This window comes from Mirounga angustirostris, unplaced genomic scaffold (assembly GCF_029215605.1).
Source record: "Mirounga angustirostris isolate CCGP_5_RB_7025 unplaced genomic scaffold, mMirAng1.0.hap1 SCAF_1, whole genome shotgun sequence".
NCBI classification, from domain to species: domain Eukaryota; kingdom Metazoa; phylum Chordata; class Mammalia; order Carnivora; family Phocidae; genus Mirounga; species Mirounga angustirostris.
In genome coordinates, this window is record NW_026991709.1 from 85,599,615 (window position 1) to 85,614,713 (window position 15,099).

Consider the following 15,099-nt stretch of genomic DNA (forward strand, 5'->3'; position numbering starts at 1 on the left):
CGTGAAGTGAACATGAAAATATTAAGATGCCTGAATAGTTATGGGAGACAAACACAAGTATTAGACAGGAAATTGGGTCAGCTGGGCACTTGGACATGTGTGTTGAGAGAATTCCAACCATTTCAAAACAAGTGGACACCAGAAATTGTATAGAATCATTTGTTGGAGTCTAAAATTGAAGTGTATCTTGGTATCTTGTAAATTGACAGTATCATTGTACATATACAACTTTATAATCGTTTTAAAGATTTCTTGATTCCTAGAAACATACAAACTACCAAGAGTGAATCATGAAGAAATAGAAATTCTGAACAGATTCATTACCAGTAAGCAGATTGAATCAATAATCCAAAACCTCCCAACAAACAAAAGTCCAGGACCAGATGGCTTCACTGGTAATTTCACCAAACATTTAAAGAATCAATACAGTCCTTCTCAAACTCTTCAAAAACAAAACAAAACAAAATAAAACAAACAAACAAAAATAGTTTCCTGAATTATGTAAGTAAGGTGGTTAGGAATCTCAAAGTATGTGACTTGTTTATAATTTCTACAACAGAAACAATAGCTAATACTTCTTTAGTGCCTATTATGGACCAGGCGGATAAATTGAGGAAGAGAAAATCGCCCAGGGCCACACAGCCACGATTTAAATCCGGGCAGTGTGACTCCGGAGTGTCACCTCTGGGCTGGAGTGCTTTTATCATCAGCAATTTGGCAAGAGAAACAGTCAGGTTTTGTCTTTTTGGTTCGTTTTAATCTCATAATCAAGCAGATGTCATTTAAGAGTATTCTTTTTTTCAGTCCTCAGTGTTTTAAGTTTATGGTGAAACCTCAGCGCAGTAAAAATGACGAGAAGTTTATGTCAGTCAAGAGGCTCTTTTCTGCCCTCTTTCTCCTCACCCTTGTATGAGCTAAACTGAGCAGAGGAATGCCAGAACCTGGCCATTCTGTACAAAGGCAGAGGCCCAGCACAAATGCACTCTTGAACTGAAACTGCAACTAAGTGGTTACATTTACAAATCCATGGGGTAGAAGAAAGTGTACGGTATAACAGGCTGAGATTTCTTTTCAAGCATCTGACTCAAAGGTCAACCATGGGTAATTAGGAAAAAAATTATTACCCTATTTTCAAAATAGAGAAACCAAAGGGACTGGATTTGCCTTTACAACTTACAACATGGCTGCTCAGCATGACTCTCATACTGTTAGAATAAAGAATTAAATCCAAGAAATAGTTCATGTTTAGAGGTTGCTTCGAGAAGAAATTAGGTGAGAAGCACAACAGATCTCTCTGTATTATCTTTGCAACTTCCTGTAAATCTATAATTATTCCCAAATAATTTTTTTTTAAAGTTCCTTCAGTATGGGAAATGGACTTTTAACCTTGAAAAGAATTACATTCTTGAATTTAGCAGAAGAATAGGGAAAGGGATGTCTGCAGTCAGACCTTTGTCATTTTCAACAAGTATATTTGTATCTGTCCCTGGAGGGTCCCTTCTTCCAAATCGGAGTCAGCAAGCAGAAAAAATTGATAGAATGTTTGATAAAAAAATACATTCCTTCCTTTTCCAACTCAAGACTTGAAATCAGAAGCAGTATTCAAGGAGCACAAACTATATATTTTGCTTTTATTTAAATTTTTTCCCTAATGATAGAAATAATACACATTCAGGGGCGCCTGGGTGGCTCAGTCAGTTAAGGGTCTGCCGTTGGCTCAGGTCATGATCCCTGGGCCCTGGGATGGAGCCCCGCATTGGGCTCCCTGCTCAGCAGGGAGCCTGCTTCTCCCTCTCCCTCTGCCTGCCCCTCCCCCAGCTTGTGCTTGCTCTTTCAAATAAATAAATAAATAATCTTAAAAAAAAGAAAGAATACATGTTCACTACAAAAAAATGACAGATTGAAAGTCATAAATAAATTAATTAAGATGTCCCACAATTTAAAAACGAATAATGCTATTGATATTTTGGTATATGTCTTTTCATTTTTTTCTATGTGTAGATAGTTTTGAATACAATTTGGGTCATACTCCATTTTTATTTGGTGAGTTTACCTTTACATATGGCATATTATGAACTTTTCCCCAATCAAAGCTAAGATTTTCTTGGCTGCATATTATATTATGTGGCTACATCATAATCTAGTTCATCATTTCATTATTACGTTGACTATTTTTAATTTTTCACTAATATAAATAATGGCACATAAATTTTTTCACTCATCAATCTTTCTGTGCATCTTTGTGTATTTTACATAAATTCTTAGAATTGGTATCATTGGGTCAAAGCGTTCTAGTGTTTTCAGTCATATTGCCAAATTCTCCTGCAGAAAGGCTATACTAGCAAATACCCACCTGAAGCTGAAATTCTGCTAGCAATGGCCTCTCCCTTTGATTTCCTCAAAGTCTATTTTACCTGTCCAACCCACAGCTTTTTCATATGAGACTACTACTAATTCACCCTAAAGGTCAGCTATAGTGACTAGGAAAGAACTTCTAATTATAGGCTGCCATTCCTCAGCCTTGTACAGTGCAAGTTGAAAAGATGCCATCACTTCCAGAACCTTCTTGCAACCATATTACATTAGTATGTTTTTGCATTTTTCAAACCCATGTTAGTCCAAATTATTACTGGACAGTAAAGAATCTCAAATGACTAAAACTGAGGCGGAAAGAGAGAGGAAAAAATGATTTACTAATGTTAAGCATCTTAGAATCCTCATGGAAAGGACTTTATTCATCAGTGCTTCACAAACTTTAATGTACTTATGAAATATCTTTCTTTTTAACTGAGGTGTAGTTGATATACATTACATTAGTTCCTGGTGTACAACATAATGATTCAATGTTTGTACATATTGTGAAATGACCACCACAGTAAGTTTTGTTATCATCCGTCACCATAGGTAGAAAATTTTTTCTTGTGATGAGAACTTTTAAGATCTACTCTCCTAACAACTTTCAAATATGCAACATAGTATTATGACTATAGTTACCAGGCTGTACATTATATCTGCATGATTTACTTATTTTATAACTGGAAGTTTGTATCTTTTCACCCATTTCGCCAACTCCCTCCCCCCATCTCTGCCAATTTGCTCTATCAATGAGCTTGGTTTGTTTGTCTGTCTCTAAAGATTCTACATATGAATGAGATTATAAAGTATTTGTCTTTCTTTGACTTAGTTCACTTAGCATAAGGCCCTCAGGTTCCATTCATGTTGTTGCAAATGGCAAGATCTCACGCTTTTTTTATGGCTGAATAATATTCCTTTGTGTATATATACCACACCTTTATCCATTCATCTACTGATGGATACTTAGGTTGTTTCCATATCTTGGTTATTATAAATAATCCTTCAATAAACATGGAGAGGCATATATCCTTTCGAGTTAGTGTTTTTATTTTCTTCCAATAAATACCCAGAAGTAGAATTGCTTATAGTTCTATTTTTAATTTTTTGAGAAACCTCCATACTGTTTTACATTGTGGCTGCACCAATTTACATTCCCACTGACAGCACACAAGTGTTTCCTTTTCTCCACATCCTCGCCAACACTTATTATTTCTTGTCTTTTTGATAGTAGTCATTCTAACAGATGTGAGGTAATTTCTTACTGTGGTTTTGATTTGCATTTCCCTGATGATTAGTGATGTTGAACACATTTTCATATATCCTTTGGCCATTTGTACATCTTCTGTGGAAAAATGCGTAGTCAGATCTGCAGCCCATTTTCCAATCAGATAGTTTGGAGTTTTTTTGCTATTGAGTTGTATGATTTCTTTTTTTTTTTTTTAAAGATTTTATTTATTTATATGACAGAGAGAGACAGTGAGAACAGGAACACAAGCAGGGGGAGCAGGAGAGGGAGAAGCAGGCTCCCCGCGGAGCAGGGAGCCCGATGTGGGACTCGATCCCAGGACCCTGGGATCATGACCTGAGCCGAAGGCAGACGCTTAACAACTGAGCCACCCAGGCGCCCGAGTTGTATGATTTCTTTATGTATTTTGTATATTAACCCCTTATCAGATATATGATTTGCAAATATCTTCTACTATTCAGTAAGTTGCCTTTTCATTCTGTTGATGATTTCCTAGGTATCTTTTCTTAAATTTTTATATTTGCAATCTTTTCTTTTATTTTTTTAAGATTTTATTTTTTTAAGTAATCTCTACACTCAATGTGGGGTTTGAACTCATGACCCCGAGATCAAGAGTCATATGCTCTTCTGACTGAGCCAGCCAGGCACCCCTTCTGGTATCTTTTTAAAATGTTTTAAAAACATTCTATTTTGTAGGTTGAGGGGCAAGGACTACAATTCTGAATGTGTAACAAACTCCATGGACCACTCTGAGTAGCAGTTATTTGACTACTAAGAAAGATTTGGGGCACCTGGGTGGCTCAGTTGGTTAAGCAATTGACTCTTGGTTTCAGCTCAGGTCATGATCTCAGGGTCCTGGGATTGAGCCTCATGTTGGGCTTGGCACTCAGCGTGGTGTCTGCTTGAGATTCTTTTCCTTTCCCTCTCCTTCCCCGCTGCTACTCCTCTCCATTCACTCTCTCTCTCTCTTAAATAAATACAATCTTAAGGAAAAAGAAAGAAGAAAAGAAAGAAAGAAAGAAAAAAAGAAAGAAAGAAAGAAAGAAAAAGAAAGAAAGAAAGAAAGAAAGAAAGAAAGAAAGAAAGAAAGAAAGAAAGAAAGCCTAAATAATTGGGTATCAATTATTTAGGCTTATAATAAACACATGACAAATGGCTAAGGTTGTTATTTTCACTGATATTACTCATGTGTGCATTAATTCTTTTCCTCTCCTGCAGAAGCAATGGCAAATTTATTTCAGGAAATTGTCTTTTATAGGTATGCCTGGGTGGCTTAGTTGGTTAAGCATCTGCCTTCGGCTCAGGTCATGATCCCAGGGTCCTGGGATCGAGTCCCCCATTGGGCTCCTTGCTCAGTGGGGAAGCTTCTTCTCCCTCTGCCTGCCACTCCCCCTGCTTGTGCTCTCTCTCTGACAAATAAATAAATAAAACATTTATTTATTTATTTTTAATATTTTATTCATTTATTTGACAGAGAGAGACACACCGAGAGAGGGAACACAAGCAGGGGGAGTGGGAGAGGGAGAAGCAGGCTTCCCGCAGAGCAGGGAACCTGATGCGGGGCTCAATTCCAGGACTGCGGGATCATGACCTGAGCTGAAGGCAGACTACTAACAACTGAGCCACCAGGCACCCCTAAAATATTTATTTAAAAAAAAGGAAATTGTCCTTGAAAAATAAGAAAAATCTCCTTTGTTTTGGAAAACAAAAAAGCTAATCTCCCACCATATGCTGGATAACACTGTTTCTTTTTTTCTTTTTAAGATTTTATTTATTTATTTGACAGAGAGAGACACAGCGAGAGAGGGTACACAATCGGGGGGGGGGGTGGGATAGGGAGAAGCAGGCTTCCCGCTGAACAGGGATCCCGATGTGGGGCTCGATGTGGGGCTCGGCGTGGGGCTGGATCCCAGGACTCTGGGATCATGACCTGAGCCAAAGGCAGATGCTTAACAACTGAGCCACCCAGGCGCCCCTGAATAACACCGTTTCTTTTCAATGTCTTGTCTCTGAAAGACAGTACAGGATGAACAGATTCAGAGAGAAGTGAGTTTGACTTCTATTTGATTTCCAGGGGCTTTGTTGCTTTAAATGATTACAGTGAATGTACTATCCACTAATAAAACTCTTAAAGAAATTGAAAATAAAGGCTACTGGGTGGCTCAGTTGGTTAAGCATCTGCCTTTGGCTCAGGTCATGATCTCAGGGTCCTGGGATCGAGCCCCACATTGGTCTCCCTGCTCAGTGAGGAGTCAGCTTCTCCCTCTCCCTCTGCTGCATCCCCTGCTTGTGTTCTCTTGCTTGCGCGCTTGCTCTCTCAAATAAATGAATAAAATCTTAAAAAAAAAAAGAAATTAAAAAAAATCCCTATTCTTCTGCTCTTTTCTCAATCACTTTTTTTTTTTAAAGATTTTATTTATTTATTTGAGAGAGAGAGTGAGAGAGAGAAAGAGCACAAGAGGGGGGAGCGGGAGAGGGAGAAGCAGACTCCCCGCCGAGCAGGTAGCCCAACGCGGGACTCGATCCCAGGACTCCAGGATCATGACCTGAGCCGAAGGCAGTCGCTTAACCAACTGAGACACCCAGGCGCCCGTTTTCTCAATCACTTTTAACTCATCATTTTTCTGTAAACTTTAGACTTTCATTAAAAGCTCTCTATCTCTTTTCATTCATTGGCTCTCTTTATTCCATTCCATCTTGATCACTTTTTTCGGTATATACAAGTGGGATTGGGTTAGGTAGAAGGAATCTTCTTTTTACTTACAATAACTCAATACAGAAGAGAGGGGAAGTGAATCAATTACTTTTACATAGATTTAAAAAAAAAGCTCAGAAAGGTAGGTTACTTGTCCAAAGTCACACAGCTCATAAGTGAGAGGCACTATCCGAACTTTGAGTTTTCTAGCCTCATGCATAGCTCGTGTTCTTTCAAGCATGCCATGCTTACTCTCAAATCAGAGCGATAAGGGAAGCTCACAGATTATTATAATTTAAGCCAAAGTGAGTAGTAGTGATGTAAGTACACAAGAGTGGTATAAACCAGGTGCTAAAAAGATCAGAAACAAGGAAAGATTTTTTTTTTCGATTGGTAGGATCAAGCGTGGCTCTGTGGATGGGTCTCTGTGTGAGATGAGGCACTCCAGTTGATGAGAAAGCACGAGAAAAATGGGAAATCCCAGAACCTCTTCTCAGAAGTGGGAAGAGGAGAGTTTCAATGGAAAATACCACGGAGATAAAGCTCGAAAGGACAGGTTTGGGCCAGATAATGGAAGGTTACACATACCAGGTGAAGCCAGAGTGTATAATTCAGTAAACAACCTGAAATTATTGTAGATTCTTATCCAAGAAGTTACTTAAGCAGAGCTGAGCTTTAGGAAAATAAATTTAGTAGTATATTGGATGAATTGGATATATTGGGATGGATTGGAGTCAGAAAGCTCTGTTTGGTGCCATGAAGGATGCAAAGATGGTTCAGACTTGGTTTATATCTTTAAGACTCTTCTTACACAATCACTTTTTACACAGTTACACAAATAGCTTCAATAAGAGGCAGAATTTAATAACTGTCATTGAAATGTACAAAGTGCCATGGTAGTTGTAGGTTGAGGAAAAAGAAGATCTGGAAAGCTATTACGTTTTTAGTTGGTCTAGGATAGATTTTTTTGACAATCATTGTCAATGAGGTTAAAAAAAACAACAACCCAAAAAACGAGGTCTGATTTCATGGAAAACATTTCAACTGGGGGCATTTAAACTTCCTTGACATTTATATTTCAGCTCACATGTGGACCCAAACAATTAGCACACCATCCCCAAACCAAGCAATTTCTTCCAAATACTAATACTCAAAGTCATTTTTAAAAATTATGTATTATTTAGGTATGCAAAGAGGCAAAGTTAAGAGTTTGGTTTTTAACATAAAAGAAAAAAGAAAAAATCTACAGTAAGTTTTATTTTTAGAGCTACTGCTTTATCAACTAAACCAAGATGAAACAGTTACTCATTAGATGACAAAGTTCTTTTTTTCTCCTAAATTCATTTCTGAGCTAATATAAATCTGACTCATTGTCACCAAAGAAGAGGAACCTTCTTGCAGAGACGTGTGCAGCTGCCCCACAGTCAGTCTCTACCAAAAATATACTTACCTTCGAGCAAAGCTAATAATGTAAAGTCTAGTTAATTGAATTCTGGGTTTGATTGTAACTAAGTCAGATTTTATAAAAAAGTAATAAGTTGGACTAGAATTTTCTTTGAAAAAATGAGATTTAAAAAATGAGGCAATCAATCACATTACTTGAGAAGATGCAAGTTCCAAAACATGGACTCATTTGCAATGAGAAAGTCCATGAAATTCTCAGAAAGCAAGATGGAGCAGTATAAATATCCATAATGAGCAATAATGCCACTTTGCAGAAAAGGTAGGATTAATGTCGTTCTTATTCAAAGCTTTTAAGCTAGGAAATGTATCTGACAGAAGGGATAAGAGCTCAGGTTTATTTCAGTTAAAGCAAAACAGGAAGAGCAGTAAGGAGCTAATCCTGATAAGGGAGGGCCAAAAAGGAGTAGTGAAGAAGTTGCTGTTCCCAAATCAAAAGAATTTGTGAAGTCTCTGGGGTTTGGGTAAGTGTTGGGCCAAGTTGGATGAAGGTGGAATGGTTAAAATCTCCACCTGCCAGGTTTTTATTTATGTGCTACAACTGAAGAGAGAGAAAAACTTCTGAGGCATTCATCAGCAGGAGGTTTTGCCCTGATTTATTTAGAAGGAAATAGAATATTCAAAATGAAACCTAAGTGAAAGCAGTTGTGTTACTGCTTGGAGGGTAGGCTCCTAAAAGCAGGGACAGGAACATACCCAAGTATTAAGCCAGAAAGTCCTGCCTCCATATGTCAGCCCCGCCATTTATTGGATGTTTGGATATAAGAGGGTCGCAGGGGCTAGGATATTGCAGAAGGAGGGGCGTGGTTAAAAGCTTTATCTGCATAACATCTGCATAAACTGTTTGTTTTAGATTGCACAGTTCCTGGGGTAGCTTTAAGGGCTGTTGGAGATGGGGTTGAAGGAGGGATAAGAAGTGTGCCCAACCGGGCGCCTGGGTGGCTCAGAAGGTTAAGCGTCTGCCTTCGGCTCAGGTCATGATCCCAGAGTCCTGGGATCGAGTCCCGCATCGGGCTCTCTGCTCCTTGGGAGCCTGCTTCTCCCTCTGCCTCTCTCTCTCTGTCTCTCATGAATAAATAAATAAAAATCTTTAAAAAAAAAAAAAAAAAAAAGAAGTGTGCCCAACCCCTCAGGACCTTCGGCAAGATTCTACTCTCTCTGAGCCTCCTTTGCACAATGAGAATAACAATACTTCCTCATAAATCAGTCGTCCATGGTCAATGAGGTAAATAATGTGAAATGCAGTCTCCTGAATACTCAATAAATGTTTATAAACCTAAAAGATATCAAAGGGGGAATACTGTATTATGATATCTGTTCCAAAGACAATTGTTTCTATTAGGAAAAGTCTTCACGCTGCCTTGTTCCTAAAGCATTTTAGACATTTATTTTCAATACTTTGTTCCAGTTGTTGATTTCCCCCCCCCCGAAAGTTACTTTAAAGAGGAGAAAAGCAGTTTCGCTTAAACCATCAATACCCTGCTAATATTCTGGCTCAAATCAAAGGGCTGGGCTTTCCCACAGAGCACTTAAAAACAGGTGATGATATCACACCCATTAGTGCACTCAGCACAGGCTATGAGAACAGAAGCTGGCTCCTGCCCAGTAGTTTTCTCCCATGCTTGGTCCCTGAGGAGGGTGAATTGCTCCAGAAGCCCTTATTATCCGCCGCCATTTGGATGGCAAAGTGTTAGAGCAGCCCTCTTGCCCCTCCCCACATCACCTGACGAACCAAAATGACAGCAAAGAGACATGTAAGCTGCGAGGGTACCTTAGTGCTCATATGTGACCTCAGAGTGAAGGAAAAGTGGAAGAAGTGTTCTAAGCCCTAGAACTTGGGCCTTACTTCCACTCCAGCTTGACCACCTCACTGGTCAGGAGAAGACTCCAGCTTCTAGAAGGATTCATGTCCAATCAAGCATTTGGTTAGCCTGATTCTATCCATTCCTAAATAGCTATGAAGATATCTTTTATTTTTTCTTAATTTATTTTTATTTAAATAAAATTCAATTAATTAACATATAGGGTATTCTTAATTTCAGAGGTAGAGGTCAGTGATTCATCAGTTGCATTTAACACCCAGTGCTCATTACATCATGTGCCCTCCTCAAGCCCATCCCCAGATTACCCCTTCCCCCCGCCCACCTCCCCTCCAGCAACCCTCAGTTTGTTTCCTATGGTTAAGAGTCTCTTATGGTTTGTCTCCCTCTCTGATTTCGTCTTGTTTTATTTTTCCTCCCTTCCCCTATGGTCCTCTGTTTTGTTTCCTAAATTCCACATATGAGTGAGATCATATGATAATTGTCTTTCTCTGATTGACTTATTTTGCTTAGCATAATTCCCTCTAGTTCCATCCACATCATTACAAATGGCAAGATTTCACTATTTTTTTTAAATGATTAGGAAGTGATGAGTTTTTGGGGTTTTTTTTAGTTTTTTGGTTTTTTAAGATTTTATTTATTTATTTGAGAGACAGCATGACGGGGAGGAGTATCAGAGGGAGAAGCAGACTCCCAGCTGAGCAGGGAGCCCAGTGCAGGACTCGATCCCGGGACTCCAGGATCATGACCTGAGCCTAAGGCAGTCGCGTAACCAACTGAGCCACCCAGGCCCCCAAGATTTCATTATTTTTGATGGCTGAGTAGTATTCCATTGTAGATATAAATACCACATCTTCTTTATCCATTTATCTGTCGATGGACATCTGGGCTCTTTCCACAGTTTGACTATTGTGGACATTGCTGCTATAAACATTGGGGTGCACGTACCCCTTCAGATCACTACATTTGTATCTTTGGGGTAAATACCCAGTAGTGCAATTGCTGGGTCGTAGGATAGCTCTATTTTCAACTTTTTTGAGGAACCTCCATCCTGTTTTCCAGAGTGGCTGCACCAGCTTGCATTCCCACCAACAGTGTAGAAAGGTTCCCCTTTCTCCACCAACATCTCTTCGCCAACATCTGTTGTTTCCTGACTTGTTAATTTTAGCCATTCTGACTGGTGTGAGGTGGTATCTCATTGAGGTTTTGATTTGGATTTCCCTGATGCCGAGCTATGTTGAGCACTTTTTCATGTGTCTGTTGGCCATTTGGATGTCTTCTTTGCAAAAATGTCTATTCATGTCTTCTGCCCATTTCTTGATTGGATTATTTGTTCTTTGGGTGTTGAGTTTGATAAGTTCTTTATAGATTTTGGATACTAGCCCTTTATCTGATATGTCATTTGCAAATATCTTCTCCCATTCTGTTGTCTTTTGGTTTTGTTGATTGTTTCCTTTGCTGGAAATGCAGTTGATTTCTGTGCATTGATTTTATATCGTTCCACTTTGCTGAATTCCTATATGAGTTCTAGCAATTTTGGGGTGGAGTCTTTTGGGTTTTTCACACAGAGTATCATGTCATCTCCAAAGAGTGAGAGTTTGAATTCTTTTTTGCCAATTCAGATGTCTTTTATTTCTTTTTGTTTTTTTTTTTTTTAAAGATATTTATTTATTTATTTAATTGACAGAGAGAGATAGAGAGTGTGAGAGGGAACACAAGCAGGGGGAGTGGGAGAGGGAGAAGCAGGCTTCCCGCCGAGCAGGGAGACCAATGCGGGGCTCAATCCCAGGACCCCGGGATCATGACCTGAGCCGAAGGTAGTCGCCCAACCAACTGAGCCACCCAAGCGCCCTTTTATTTCTTTTTGTTGTCTAATTGCTGAGGCTAGGACTTCTAGTACTATGTTGAATAGCAGTGGTAATAGTGGACATCCCCGCTGAAGATAGCTTTTCATCTGAAAACTCATTAAATACTTACAAATGAATGAATGATGCTCCCAGTGACTTCGTCTCTCATTCATTCATTCATTCATTGATCAAACATTAATGGGTCCCCTCTATGTGCAGGTGCTGTGCTAACATTATGGATATAGTGATAAGATAGGAGTCCTCAGGAACGAGATTTTGGCATAAAATAGTCATGCAATTGCAAACTTCTAGAGCATACAAAAGAATATATTATGCTCTAGATGCTGTAATTATGAGCATAATAATTGTACAAGGAGGAAGGTATGTAAATGTAACTCGAATACATCATACACTTGACCTGAACTGAATTTGCTATCATTAACAATTTCACTTGATTTCTTTAGAATTTATATGGGCTGGTGGAAACATGATTTGAATATTCTGGTCTACTTAGAGAAGATGGCTAAGGAAGTTGGAACTCATAACTCCATTTTAAGCAGAGCAAGCTCAAAGCCATTCCCTTAATCTTAGAGGTTTGTTCTAAAGAACAGGTTCATTAATGTTTGTCATTAGTGATGTTTCTACCACCAAATAAAAATGTTTAGAGCAGTAATTGATTTACATAGCTCCTTTTTTTTTTTACCTCCTAAGCAAAGTCTGAAGTCCAGACAAAATGACTTGGTATTAGACAAAAGCAACTGTTTCCAACAGAAAATTATTAATGTTATTTTTTAAATTATTCTTTCTCAGCTTCCAGTGCTAAAGGGAAATGACATATTGTTGACAGCTATCAGAACTCTTCATGCTATATTGGAAAGTTCCTTGAAAAATTACCATATCATTAGATTCAAATCTCAAAAATGTTTCAAAAATCTGAGAATTTCTAAGACAGGGCGCCTGGGTGGCTCAGTCGTTAAGCGTCTGCCTTTGGCTCAGGTCATAATCCCAGGGTCCTGGGATCGAGCCCCGCATCAGGGTCCCTGCTTGGCAGGAAGCCTGCTTCTCCCTCTCCCACTCCCCCTGCTTGTGTTCCCTCTCTTGCTGTGTCTCTCTCTGTCAAATAAATAAATAAAATCTTTTTTAAAAAAATAAGACAGACATAATATCATTACTATATATTCACTCTTTGCCTTCTAGTGTTCAGACATCGGTTAAAGGGGGAATGAGTTTGGGGAAGGAAATGTCCTAAGGCGAATGCAGCGTCAGGAAGAGAGATTAACCCCCTATCTCAGTTTCTCTCCCCTCTCCAAGGGAGGGGTGTCTAATAGAACCGCTTGGAAAGTTGTTGGTCTCTATAAGCAAAGGAGAACCATTCCCCAGCTGGATACCTACTCAGTCCTGGATTTGCTGGCCTGTCCAGGAGGGTCCTCTAAGAGCCTGGGAGAATGTCTGAGAGAGATTGCAAAACATTGCATAGTGGTATTCCAGGCACAAAAGGGCCAGGACAGTCCCTTTATAATTCTTGGGTCTTGAAAGATACAGAAGGAAGAATGGAAGAGCCAGTTTTGGGAACAGCATTGAGAAAGATAAAAAAGCAAAGAACCAGTCTCTGAAGAGCAAAAGGACTGAGTGGAGTGAAAAATAGAGCAAAGTAGTAAAAGATGGGCCTGGAGAGGTAGGTTGAAGCCAGATTAAGTAAAGCCTTGCATGCCAGGGCAAGGAAGATATATTCAATTCAGTAAATAATTGGAAACCACTGTACGTTCTTTGAGCCAAAAAGGGATCCAATCAGTGCTGTGTTTCAGGAAAATTAACTTGACAGAAATGCATGGAATGGATCTGGGCAGGAAAAGGCAGGAGATAACATGCAGGTGCAATGCTGAAGAAGACTCCAAAAGAAAGCACTGTTATGAGATACCACTACACACTTACTTGAGTGGCAAAAATTTTTTTTTTTTTTAAAGATTTTATTTATTTATTTGACAGAGAGAGACACAGCGAGAGAGGGAACACAAGCAGGGGGAGTGGGAGAGGGAGAAGCATGCTCCCCGCAGAGCAGGGAGCCCGATGCGGGACTCAATCCCAGGACCCTGGGATCACGACCTGAGCTGAAGGCAGTTGCTTAACCAACTGAGCCACCCAGGCGCCCGAGTGGCAAAATTTTTAAAAATACAAAACTGACAATATCAAGTGCTAGCAAGGACTCAAGAGCATCTGGAACTCCCATACATTGCTGGTAAGATTGAAAAATGAACCATCCATTTGGGAAAATGATTTTGCAATTTCTCATAAGGTTACTTACCATATAACCCAACAATCCCACTCATGGTTATCTACCCTAGAGAAATGAAAACATATGTTAATATAAAAGCCTGTACATGAGTGTTTATAGAAACTATTCGTAATTATGAATTATGAATCCCCAGACTGGAAAGCATCCCAAATATCCTTGAGTAGGTGAATGAATAAACAAACCATCAATTTTCATACCATGGAATGCTACTCAGCAACAAAGAGGAACAAGACATTATGATGAATGAAAGAAGTCAGTGTCAAAAGTTTTCACATGGTATGATTCCACTTACATAATATTCTTAACAAAACAAAACTATAGAGATGGAGGACAGATCAGTGATTGTTAGGGGAGTTAGGGGAGGGAGGTGAGCTAGTAGCAACAACAACAACAACAACAATAACAACAATAATGGGATAGCATGAGGAAGTTCTTTGGGGGTGATGAAACTATTTTGTATACTCATTGTAGAGGTGGTTACATGAATCTGTACTAGTGTTTAAGATCATAGAACCATAAAAAAAATCATAGAACCATATACGAAGAGAAAGAGGTCAATTTTACAGTATGTTAATTTTAAAAATTAAAATTAAAAAAAGAAAGCAAAGCCAAACAAACAAATTAGCAAGGAAAGCAAGATATTTTCCCTTGTTTGAAATATCTATTGGGTAGAGCACATTAGCATAAATAAGCAAAGTCAATGCCAAATGGGAGGAAGGAATGGAAAAACAGATTCTTAGATTGTGTTAATCTATGAGAGATTAACCCAGGGTTAGCGAATACTCTTGTTTGTGGCAGCCTGTATTTCTAAAAATGGCTGCAACATTATGTGTCAGCCTATCTTGCTACTCCTCCATCAAGAGGTCTGTGTCCGTACCACTTGAATTTGAGATTGCATACACCAAGAGAGTATGGGGAAAGCGGCAGTACGTGCTTCCTGAGGCTGTCATAAAAATGCTATGCGCTTCCTCCTTGTTCCCTTAGAACACTTGCTCTCAGAACCCAGTTAGTGTATCGTGAGGACTTCCATACAGTAGCCCATGGAAAGGCTTATGTGAAGAGGAACGGAGGTCTTTGTCCACACAGCCCTGGCTCATCTTCCAACCAACAGCCAGCACCAACTTGCCAACCACATAAAAGCCACCTTGAAAGGAAACTCAAACTAGGTGAACTGCCTAGAGCAAAGAGTTTGTCAGCCAGGTCCTGGCTAAGTTGGCTACTCATGAGCAAAGTAAATGATTGTTGTTGTTCTAATCTACTAAGTTTTGGGGTGGGTTTTTGCACAGCAATAGGTAGCTAATAGAATGTTTTAACTCCTTAGCACCAACAGATGAGACCTTCCTGGCATTCCTGGGATGGGATGAGTTTAGAGCAAAAGAACA